The sequence below is a fragment of the Microtus ochrogaster genome, linkage group LG9 (assembly GCF_000317375.1).
Source record: "Microtus ochrogaster isolate Prairie Vole_2 linkage group LG9, MicOch1.0, whole genome shotgun sequence".
NCBI classification, from domain to species: domain Eukaryota; kingdom Metazoa; phylum Chordata; class Mammalia; order Rodentia; family Cricetidae; genus Microtus; species Microtus ochrogaster.
This window is the reverse complement of record NC_022034.1, coordinates 26,899,153-26,911,484: the sequence shown is the minus strand read 5'-3', so window position 1 is coordinate 26,911,484 and position 12,332 is coordinate 26,899,153.

Below are 12,332 nucleotides of genomic sequence, written 5' to 3'. Positions count from 1 at the left end.
AAAAAAAAAAGAAAACCTGTCAGGACTCTGTCTAAAGCAAATGGGAGGACTGAGGAAGACTCATGGGGTCCTCCGCTTCATCTTCCGGCTTTCCAGCGAGGAGCAGCAACTGCAAGAATTAAGTTCCGTCTAACTGAATTGATAATTCTTCCATGATCTATGGAAGGGACATGCGCCCTCAGAAGCCCCACAAGGGAGGGGAGCAGAGTGAAGCCGAATGCAAGCATGAGCTCAGGGCACAGGAAGGAGTGCTAGTTATCGTCAGTAACTTAAGCTTGAGTCTTCCTCTCTCTCCCGGCTGACCTGCACTAAAACGAGAGTAGACAGATTAAAACGAATAGCGCCCAGTCCCAAAGAATGGGGAAATTGGGGTAGAGCCCCCTGAGTTTGGTGGTATAGGACACAGAAGAACATGACATGGTGACGGCGTGTCTGCACCCTCGGGTGCCTGAGCTGGGAGAATCACGGATTCGGTACCAGTGTTGGCTACATAGCAAGACCGTGTCTCCAAAAAATGGTGGGGGGGAGGGGGGTCGGTGAGAAGTTTGCTTAAGAAGGTAGATAGGAGGTCACTTGCAGTCTCTAGGAGTTCAGGAGCTACCTCTAACGAGCATCCAGAGAAATGGCAGCGCGCTGGGGAGCAAAGCGCTGCTCTGGGAGCGAAGACTGTGGTTGAGAACTCTTCCTCGTTTTCCACTCTGGGATTCGGGTAACCGGGAGAGCCCTCAGGCAGGAGGCTGCCAGGTTTTCTCTGAAGAAGGGGAGTAGTACTAGAGAAAAGACACCCAGAGTAAGATATGATAGGGGTTCTGAAGGGGAAAAAGAAGGGAAGGAGGGAGGGAGGGGAGAAGGGAGGGATGGAAGGAAGGAGGCACTACAAGTCCCTCCCCTAAGCCCATATACTGGGACAACACTAAACCTGCTCCCCCCCATGCACACAATACAAATTAATCTTGGATTTAATGAATAGCCCAAGTGTTTGCTGTTCACCACACAAAGCAAAACATGTCAAAGTAAACATAAACAGCAAAAATCGAATTCAACAGAAAAGGAAAATAAACAAAATAAAGTGAACACAAATCTTATGATTCATAACCTCGGAGAGCGAAAGCTTCTTCAAATTTACCGATTGAAAAGAATGCCAGGGGAAAAAGTGCTGTTTTCATCATTGCCCAGTTCACTGCAGCACACTCAGTAAGCTGCTTTCCTGAAGGAAGCAGAAGAGAAGGAGGAGGAAGCAGAAGAGGTGGAAAAGGAGGAGGAGGAGGAGGAGGAGGAGGAGGAGGAGAAAAGGATGATGGGAGAGCAGTATAAAACAGAGTATTAGAAACCCTGTCTCGAAAAACCAAAAAAAAAAAAAACAGAGTATTAAAATATATTAAGAATGAAAGTCCAGGCATACTGGCTCAAACTACAACCTTGATTCCAGCACTCACAAGGCAGACATGGGAGGGTCTCTGTGAGTTTAAGACCAGCCTGGTCTACATAGTGAGTTCCAGGACAACCAGGGCTCTGTAGAAGAACCTTGTCTCAAAAGCAAACAAACAAACAAACAAAGGAAACAAACCTTGGAACTTCTTAACTCTATTGAACGCTGTAGAAATAGCATTTATCGAAGTCCTAACTCTCTGGGCTCAGCACTTGGGCTGTGACCTGGGCTGTGGAGGAGGCAGCACCTTTCTATCATGGTGGCTTATTGAGATTTTCCTGAAGAGCAGGCTCGTCCTTCTCATACTTTCATTTGCTGCCCTCTGGGAGGTGGCAGCTTTATCTCTATGGGGTGCTGGGCTTCAAACCCAGGCTTCATGTGTGCTAGACAAGCACGCTATCAACTGAGCTACACCCCAGCTCTCTTTTGTCTCTCTCTATTCCTTTATTTCCAACATCGTTCCAACCTAAGCAAAGAAGTGTGGCATTCTGAAACCTTTTCAGAACCCCCAACTGTGTGTTTGGGACACTAACTGTCACTCAGAATTGTTGGAGCAAGGAGAGTAGAGTGGAAAAGATGGCATCAGAAAGCGCCAGGGGTAGGGGATGCCACCTCCCTGGGTGGAGGGTGGAGCAGGAACATAGGTACCTCCTGCTGCCCTGCTAGGTGCTGTGTTTCACTCCACAGTTAGAAGGACGGGTCTGGGAATTGCCCCTAGGGTGTGTGTGACAAGGACCTTGACAATACGTGAGGGGGAAGGGATGGAGTTGAGTTAGGGCTAGAAGTGGCCCTCAGTGGATGAGACACTGAAGGAGACAGGAGCTGAGGATAACTCCCTCCACTTCTGGTTCAGTGACTGCATGGAAACCTTTTTCTCAGGGATCCTGCTGCTTCTCTGGACAACTCATTTAAAAGACAAGGTCACCAGGACACTAACTTGAATCAGGGTTTTATAGTATCCCGTTGACTGCCTCCCACTGACCCACAGCCCAGTCCTTTTTTGGCCATTTCAGACCTCCAGTTCTAGTTAAATGTCTAATCCTCTTGGCCTCCGTTCTTCAGGGAAAAGATTAGCAAATCACAACTTTAAAAGAAAAGCAACTCAGTCTAGAAAAGTATTTCAGACCCACAAGAAACCTGCAAAAGGTTATAACAGTGACTCATTACTTACACCTTATTACTCATTACTGACAAGTCCACTTACACCTGCCAATCACTGCGTTAGCACGCCGCTTTGCATGATTGTCTAGCCCCTACCTGTTAATCGACCTACCTCTCTCTGTGCATGGTCATTTTAACTATTGCTGAGCCAAATGGCTGTAGGACGCATCTGTTATGCCCTTTATCCTTAAGTGGTCAGCAAGAATGTCCTGTTCAGAATCAGTGTGGTTTTCAACCTTAGGAGCCATTGTAATATTATTTTCTATAATAAAATACAGTCTATCATAGACACCCTTCACAGTTGCCCTCAGTACATTCGTTATGGTGTCCCCCCCCTGCATCAAATTCAAGATTGTTCATTCTACGTTGTCCTTGTTTTGCTCATCTTATTTAATCTGGGGAAATTTCAGAATTATGTTGTCCTGTGCTTTGTGACATTGGTGATCTTGATAAACCAGGTGTTTTCTAAAAGGTCTTCAGTTTGGATTTGAATTCTTCCAGGGAACTGATTTGGGGCCATGCACTTTTAGTAGAATTCTAACGTGACTAATATGTCCTCAGAGTGTTATATTTGAAAGCACAAAGCCCTCGGTCATTTCTTCACAGAAGTTTGGGTCCTCATCAGCGTTCCCTTGGTGACAGTGTTGTCAGCTAACACTTCTACTATAAGGCAGTATTGTTCCTTTTGCAATTGATATGTCATGTGTGGGGGAGTGATGTGGTATTTCCCTCTGTTTGCTGTGATCACCATTAATGAATAAAGAAACTGCTTTAGACCTATAGCAGGGCAGAACTTAGCTAAGTGGGGAAAACTAAACTGAATGCTGGGTGGAAGAAGGCGGAGTCAGAGTGAAGCCATGTAGCCTTGCCAGAAACAGATGCCAGAACTTTAGTTGGTAAGCCACAGTCATGTGGTGATAAGGTAGGTAGATGGGGAAAACTAAGAAGGAGGAGTCAAGAAAGAAGCCATGGAGCTGCCACCAGAGATAGATCTGCTGGAACTTTGCTGGTAAGCTACGACCTCATGGTGATGCGCAGATTAGCAGAGATGGGTTAAATTAATATGTAAGAGTTAGCCAATAAGAAGCTAGAACTAATGGGCCAAGCAGTGATTTAATTAATACAGTTTTTGTGTGGCTATTTTGGGGCTGAGCGGCTGGGAACTATCAAGTAGCCCCCTGCAATAGGGGAGAGTCACTGAGATTTGTGTCTGTTCACATCCTGTGAGTCTCATCCTGATGAATTAGCACTATGAGGTCAGGAAAAGTTGATTTTCAAGTACATCCAGTCTATGCTTGTTAGTTGGCTTTCTAGTTTGAAGAACAATGTTCCCCCATGTCCTCATTTATTTACTTAGTACAGCATGAAAGGGTATATGGAGAGCAAGAGCTATGTTCTTGGCTCCTGGACTGTGATTGCTATGTCAGTGGACAGAGCCAAGATTGGCCACTAATCCCAGGGCTCATTTGTCTTCTTTCTCTCTTAGAGAATCCTGAATCTTTCCTCTGAGACATAAAAACATTTTCTTCTGTGCTCAGTTCCTCCACAATCATGATGTACAGAATAATTCCAGAATTGCTGGACGTGTACTCCAACAATACATCTCTTGTATAACAATCCGATCTTCATAGCTGGAGTAAAATGCCCGAGGCTGGATATTTTATAAAAGAATTTTATTTAGCTCACAGCTGTGGAGATTTGAGAGCATGGTGGCAGCAAATGTGCTTGACTCTGAAGAGGGCTGATGGCTCCATCACAACCTGGTGGATGTGATCATGGTGGGCAAGTATGAGAGACAGGAAGCCAGGGAGAGTCAGGAGGCAGGCTTGCTCTTTCTGTTCTCACAGGGACAAGCAGCACTTCCTCTGAGGTGATTTCCTTTATCCCTTAATCACCATGCATGTTGCCCCTTTCATCTCCTGAACATCACCACAAAAGGACTAATTTCTAACGCATGAACCTTCGAAGGCACTCAGATCAGACCCAGGCCACGTGCTCTAATAAGTTAGACTTCAGGTTTTGTTTGTGGCTAGACAGGGTGGTGCCTCTCTGTAACCCTTCTCAGGAGGTCGAGGAAGGAGGATTTCAAGTCCAAGTCTAGCCTGAACTACCTAGACAGACCCTACTTCAAAAAAAAATAGGGGGTGGGGGCACAGCTCGACAGTAGAGCCTGTTCCCAGCATGTGCAAAGCCCTGGGTTCAACCCCATCAATAAAAAGAAAGGAAAAAGAAAAAGGATTTGTACACCTTTACAAAAACATGTTTTAAAATTATTCAATATTTATTTTACTGAGTATTCATTATACTGAGACCTCAAAGGATTTTAATAAAATTAGAGAATAAATAATAAAGCAATTAATTATCATTGCTAAGTTTACAACATAATAAAAGACATAATTTTTACAGAAATAGTGATTAAATATTGTTTTCAGTATAAGAGTGGCATAGTAAGACATTAAGATGTTGAAAATGTGTATATATAAAAGCTGACATGTTATTCAAGCATTTGTGAGGAACTAATAGTTTTACTGATTCCCTATGCAAAGGGCATAAAGTGGTTAAAGTACTGCATTAAAATTTACCTACACTGTTTCTTTCATTTTTCCTTGATGCGATTATATTATTCTTTTGAAACTAGGTCATTTGTTTTTGTTTAAGTTCAACTCTCCTCAACAACCACATGGCAGTCAAGGACTGTCTTCTGCCTGTCCCCGCTTGTCCCTTGACAAACACACGCTCCTCCACTGCTTGAGTACCGAGAAGATGGAATGCGATGTCTGGGTAGTGAGCAGGGACTGTGCCATCAGACTTGCTGCTAACCAACTGGGCTACAGGGTAAGCTAGCACCTTGCTGTAAAGAACAGAGCCGTGTCTACCTAGTCAGTGCTTGAGAAGTGAAAAGTTCTTTTTTAAAATATTTATTTGTTTATTTATTATGTATACAATATTCTGTCTGCGTGTATGCCTGCAGGTCAGAAGAGGGCATCAGACCTCATTACAGATGATTGTGAGCCACCATGTGGTTGCTGAAAATTGAACTCAGGACCTTTGGAAGAGCAGGCAATGCTCTTAACCACTGAGCCATCTCTCCAGCCCAGAAGTTGAAAGTTCTTAACAGACTTCTGCTCTACTTTACGTGTTGCTTCTATTTGATTTTACTCGAATTCATCCCCTCACCTTGGGGCAGCTGATCAGCTTTATAAGTACAAAGCTGGAAAGTAAAACATAGCACACCCAGCTACATTTTATAGTTTAGGCGAACAAATACTTTTTACTACAAATATATGTAACATTGGTATAAATTTGTACCATAGTATCTGTACAACAGTTATTGTTTTTTCTGAAACTCAGAGATTAGAACGGTGTTGGTTACGAATGTACCTCTTCTCCCTAAATAACCGCATAAAAACTTAATTAATTGTTCAAAGAAATCAGCAGTGCCCTGCTCACCGCTCTGAGACCAGCAGCCAACTCCCAGGGAGTGACTTATGGAGAAAGGACTAGAACAGCTAACTGCGTCCCCAGGGCAGCAGTCTCTCTTTTTGCCAATAGCTTCAATCTTCCCACCACGGTCTGTCCAGAGCTGCTAATGAGTGGCAAAATCGACTGCTCTCACCTCTTCTCCTAGCAAGGGCTCGCCTCTAGCGGATGTGCTAATGAGCCTGGCCCCAGCCTCAGCAGGAGAGCACGGAGGAGAAGTTAGAGCCCTGAATTATCCACTCACTGTCACTGAATATTCTAGAACCAGTAACTAAACTAGACCAACCATCCTCTCTCCACCTTTCGGCTGCTTGGTCAGAAGTCTCCAGAATGTGCCTTTTTTTTTTTCTTTTATTTTCCTTCCTTTTTCTCCCCGCCCCCCATGCTCTCTGCAGGTCTCTCAAGTGTCAATCCCCCTGCCTTCCGTAGGCTCAGACCACAAAAGAATTAAGCTACCTACACGTATTTGTCCAGTGGCCTAAAGGAAGCAGAGAGCCCGCTCATCTGAGAGTCCACCTCCTTGATAGTCTCTCCCCCATCATGCTTCTTCCTTTTCCCCAGCTACTCGAGAAATGCTGGGCACCGTGGAAACGGATAAAAACATGAAGGTTGGAAAGGCTCCTACCAGAGGCCAAAGTCAAGCTTGGCTTCATCTGTGTTGTATCGCTGTGAATGTTCTTTTGTATACACTTTGACAAAGATGTGGTAGGACATGAGTCAAGCTGGGACATATTTTCCCACAGGCTGATGGTGTGAGGTAGAAGGAGGGACACACTGGTGGATGTCAGCTTCCCATCTGAGCTGAAAGAAATAGAATAAATATATTAAAATTTTAATAAAAGGACACTGCTAAGCAGTCTTGGATTTTCATGTCAGACACAATTTTTCACATCCTGTAAACCATTTCTTGCTACAGGGAGATGAATCTTTCCTAGACTTCTGAAAGCTTAAACTACAGGTAAAAAGAAAGAATGGATTTCAAAAGAAAATTGACTATCTCCTAAGACGCCAAGGTCTCAGCTGCCTAGGAAGGGAATACTTGGAGGAAGACGCATTTCAAGGTCCTCGTGCCCATGACTTCCCATACCTGGAAGATGCAGCCTCAAGACTTAGAATCAATTCCTCTCTAACGAGCAGTGTCTGCTCTGGCTTCATCTCAGCCTGCTCCATCGCAGTCCAAATGACAGTCCCTTCTACGAGTTTCCTTCAATTCTGTGGGAAGAAAACAACATTCAGGAAAGTAAATTTTGCGACTTAATTTCTATAATTGAGGATGGAGCCCAGAAATGTTACTGGATGAGGCAATGAGAACAAATACAAGCAGAAAAGAACAAAGCCTGCTCCGTCTGCTCGCTGCGTGGCTTTAGAGACCTTGGTCAAACTGTACCACTTGGAGTAAAACAGCAGCGTCAGTTATGAGAGATAATAGCCCTGCCTCGCCAAACACCACCACATGAGTCTTGCCATGGACGTTAAAATGGTAGATGATGAAGAAAGACAAAGGAGGGCACCCAAAGATAGAGCGGCTGTTGACACTGTGTATAACCGGGATTAACGTGATGGAGAATGCTTTCAGAGAACAGATAAAAGGAAAACATAGTCGGGAGCAGCAAGAATCAGTAGAAACTCCCCTTCCTTGAACAGTGAAATCTTGTTTCCCTCTGCGGGTTAATGAGATCGCGTGCTGTGCCTAGGGATCAAAGACCCTGCGCCCCTCAGAGTGGTTCCTTTGAGTCCCGAAGGTTTTCTCTCTGGACATCACAATGCATTGCCAGTCACTCTAAATTGGCATGTTGTCTTTGCATCCTGCCCTGGCCGATATGTGCTCTCTGTCAGTTCTTCAGATTTAAGAGTGCACACAGAGTCCTCACGTTTCCAGGAAGGGCCCTGGTGATTTCTTACATAATATATATTTCCCCGGATGAATTACAAACTGTGGTATACTCAAATTTGTCATTCCTTTTCCAACTTTCCCCCCAAATATATTTTTGCCCCTTGTAACCAACTTGGCCTGACATCACATGTTGAATGAGTCAGAGCTCCTCACTTTAATGCAGCGAACGCTAAAATTGTGCTATCGATTTCTGATGTTCTTTTTATTCCCCTTGTTGTCTGGTTCTCAAAGTTGGTTTGACTAATATCACTCTAAATATGTAATGCGGGTCTGCCCCTGTTTCTATCCCCGTGGACCTTTAATTGGAAACATCTACGTCAAAGTACTTTTTTAAAGATAGATTATTTTGTCCATTCTAAAATAGTACCAAACATCCCCCCTTTGGTCTAATCCCATTGGGTTACCATAGAATACATTCATGTAATACAAGATAATTTTTCTGGCATATACAAGGCAAGTGAAAGCCAATTTTGACAGCATATTCTAAGCACTAGACCTTTGAAAAATCCTGGCTCCATCTTTACAACCTGTGTGATTATAAGGGAGTCATTCTGTGCCTTTGAGCCTCAGTTCCGTCATTTACAGTTCAGGCTGCTGGCAACTCCAGCCAGATTATGTAAGCAGCATCAGTTTGCTGATACTATTGCTACTTGTCTCTCTCTACCTAGCGACACCCTAGCTAAGGGTGGGATTGCCCATGGAGGTCAAGAGACTGGACAAGAGCTTTGGTGTTGTCTTCGTCATCCATCGTGAGGCCCAAAGCCCAGCTTTTTGAGAAGATAACTCTGCATGGCCTGGGTTAACATGACCTCGTCTGTCTGTGCTCTCTACCGGTACTTACAACCAAATTCCTCGAATAGTTTTGTTTCCAGAAAAACTCTTGAAAATCCGATAGTCAAAACTTTAATACCACACATGAACATGCAGGTTGAAGAATAGAGTGTGTAACCGTATTTATTTCACTCATTGAGACAGAATAGTGAAGATCACATTTGACAAAGAGAATGTCAGATGTGCATCTTCCCCTTCCACTGTGATGCATGGGGCATCTTCCGCACCCAAGATGGACGCTGCTGTGTCAGTGCACACACACTTCACACCCTTATAAGGAGTTTGCCCAACTAAAGGAGATTCATTTGTCTGTCTGAGATGATCAAAGCCTTTTTGACTGTATATGTTGGAGCTCTTGGCTCCAAATGCCATCTCCTCCTGGTCGCCACCTGAACCAGAGGCAGAATGGAGTTACTAACCCTCCTCCCTTTGCAGGGTTGTTTAGTTTTTGCTCTGTCCCTGGCCGCTCATTCAGAACCCATACCAGGAGCGCCCCTGACAAATATCTCTGGGGAGTTGAGAAGAGAAGGGGCACAGGATGGGTTGATATCCAGGCTAACACCCTTGGTTCTGGTTTCCTGGCTCCCTGAAGACTGCAGTAGATCTGTCCGCACGTCCCCTCTCGGCCATGTCCTCTGGCCTCTCCTTTCCCAGGTTCTAAGTGGATGAAGGAAATGAGTCAAGAGTCTGATAGTAAGCTTGCATTCTCAAGTAGCTGCTACAGTTTTATGCCAGGGGCCTCAATTTTGGGGAGATCAGAGAAAGCAGCCCTTCTTTTCCCTTTCTGCTGGACTACAGTTTTTGTGGGGGTAGGAGGTTTTTTAATCGAACATTTTGTCTATAGCTCTAAGTACCGAGGAGGCATCCATGTTGGCCGAGGAAATGCACACTTGTTGAAGGCCACTTCTGCACCCCAGGCTCGTCCATGTCGGTCAGAGAAGATGAACTTGCCTGCATGTTCCAAATGATCAACCTCATCTGCCAAATAGAGTAATGGGAAAAGGAGGTAGGAAGGGCAAGTGGGAAGGACAGCAAGGACTTAGAGGGCAGATTCTACCTGGTAATGGTAGCAGGGGCGGAGGAAAGCCAGGCTGGCTAAGACAGCTTGGGAGAGCAACCCGGGAGCTGGGCAAAGGCTCAGTGCAGCACACAAACCTTGAAAGAGTCTCTCACCTCCCTTCCAACTGCAGCCTCCTGAGGCTGTCTCTGGCCTCCTTGGGCAGAGCGAACGCCTGGACTTTTGACCCCTGACAGGCTGACTTAGGCGAACTGGATGCCTTGGGGAAGTCTGAGTGTAGGGGCTTGGCACTCGGGAACAATGTGTCTGCCTTGACTACACCACCACACCTCCTCCCAGCGCCTCTCCAAGGTCCAGGCTCCTGGCTTCCTGGGAAGCCATTAAGGCAAATGTTCCCTCTGAGAAGTGATTACTGTCAGCTCCAGCACTCTCTCCAGCTGCGGCCGTGTGAGGATGTGCACAATTACAGCCTCTCCATCCAGCACAAATGCACCCTGGGGGCGGGAGCAGACTGTTTTTATGGGAACTAGACAGTACCGAACTTCTTTCACACATCAGAAAAGCGCAAAGCCCAGAGAGGCCAAGGGTTTGAGACAAACGAAGCCCCTGCCACCTTACCAGAGTAAGGAGGTCCGAAGGTAGGCTGTTGTCCCTGGGAAAGTGACAGCCATGGTGAAATCCTCAGTGCTGTGAAGGAAGCACCAAACCTGACGAACCATTTTCTACTACGATGTGGGTCCCGGAAACTCCCTATCCAACCACTGTACATCGGTGCTCGTGTTCACAAGATTACCCATTGAGTCATGTGAACTAAAAGTCCTAGAAAGAAATAATGTCGCATACATTACAGTTACTTAAAAAACATATTAAAATGTTGGGCTTAACTTTATTGAGGCAGTGTAAACACTCTCTAGTTTCTTAAATTTTTTATTTTACTTTCCTTTTTTTTCCTAAAATACCCTTGTCTGTAGCCCAGGTTGGTCCCAAATTCACAGTCACTTCAACACAGCCTCTGAATACAAGGGTTGGAAGGTGTGTGAGATTTTATCTATCTATCTATCTCTATCTATCTATCTATCTATCTAATATATATTTTTATATCTAATATATATTTTTAGATACGTGTGTGTGTGTGTGTGTGCGCGTGCGCGCGCGCACAGATTCTCTCTGTGTAGTCCAGGCTGGCCTCTTCTGGTTTATGAGGTAGAGTTAACCTAGAACCAAAAAACCAAGGGACTTTAAATGGGATGGAGTTGAAGTTTTGATTTTAGGTAGAGTTAAACTTGTAATATCTCAGAATGGCCGGAAAAGCTCATGTGTCTACCTGGGATGGGGCTGAAGTGTAACAGTATGAATACAGAAGGACAGTGGCAGAAAATAAAGTTGGTTTGTAACTAATCAGAATGTACATTTAACCAGACCTTGTCATAACTAATCAGAATGTACATTTAACCAGACCTTGTCATAACTATCAGAATGTATATATGACCAGACTGTGTCATAACTAATCATAATACATATATAACCAGACCTTGCCATAACTAATCGGAATGTATATTTAACCAGACCTTGCCTTAACTATCCGAATGTATATATAACCATACTAATAACTAATATGTGTCATAACTAATCATAATGCATATATAGCCAGACCTTGTCATAACTAATCAGAACATATATATGACCAAACCCTGTCATAACTAATCAGAATGTATATTTAACCTTGTGCCCCCTTCCCCATGGTAGACTGAAATCTCTAAAACTCCAACCCTAAATAAATTCCCTTAAGTTGCTTCTCACCTACCTCTTCCAGTTCAGGGTACCCTAGCACTGCAGAAGCCAGGGAAAGTATGAAACACAAGTCCATATCTTCAAAGGAAAAAGATATCTTGTTGTTCTCCTGGAATGCTGGGAAAATATAGTTTACAACCTGGTAAGCTTTTACTGCCCGTTGAGTCAGGCTCCACCCTTTTCCCCTAGAACTGTATGCTTGTTTATCCCATTTAAAACCTTGAGCGTTGCTTCTCAGTCCATAGAGCCCGTCTTTATGAGTGATGTCGTGTGTACTTTGCAATAAATAGCCTCGTGGATTTCTCTGTTGTCTTTGTCAAGCCAAACCCCGACTCCCAGACACGACGCTCACCTTAGTCATTCTCTCTACACTTCTAGCTTGAGCATCGTGTCTAAGTCAACAGAAGCCATATTTATGGAAGAAGACATATGTAATTGTAAAAAGCTTCAATGTAAGCATGTCTTCAGCTTTGTTGTACTCATGAGACTGGGGTCAACTGTTATCAGAAAACCTTTGCTCAAATTGTACTGTGCTTAAATATGGCTAAGATAAATGAACTGATGTCAGGCTCTCAAAATTTTGACTCTACATTGGTACCTACGTTGGGCTAAACCAAGTTTCATTAGTTTCACTTTTGTCTCTTTTTGGACTGTTTCCCTGCTGTCCAGAAAGCTTGCAGGGACACCCCCTACACACACACACACACACACACACACACACACACACA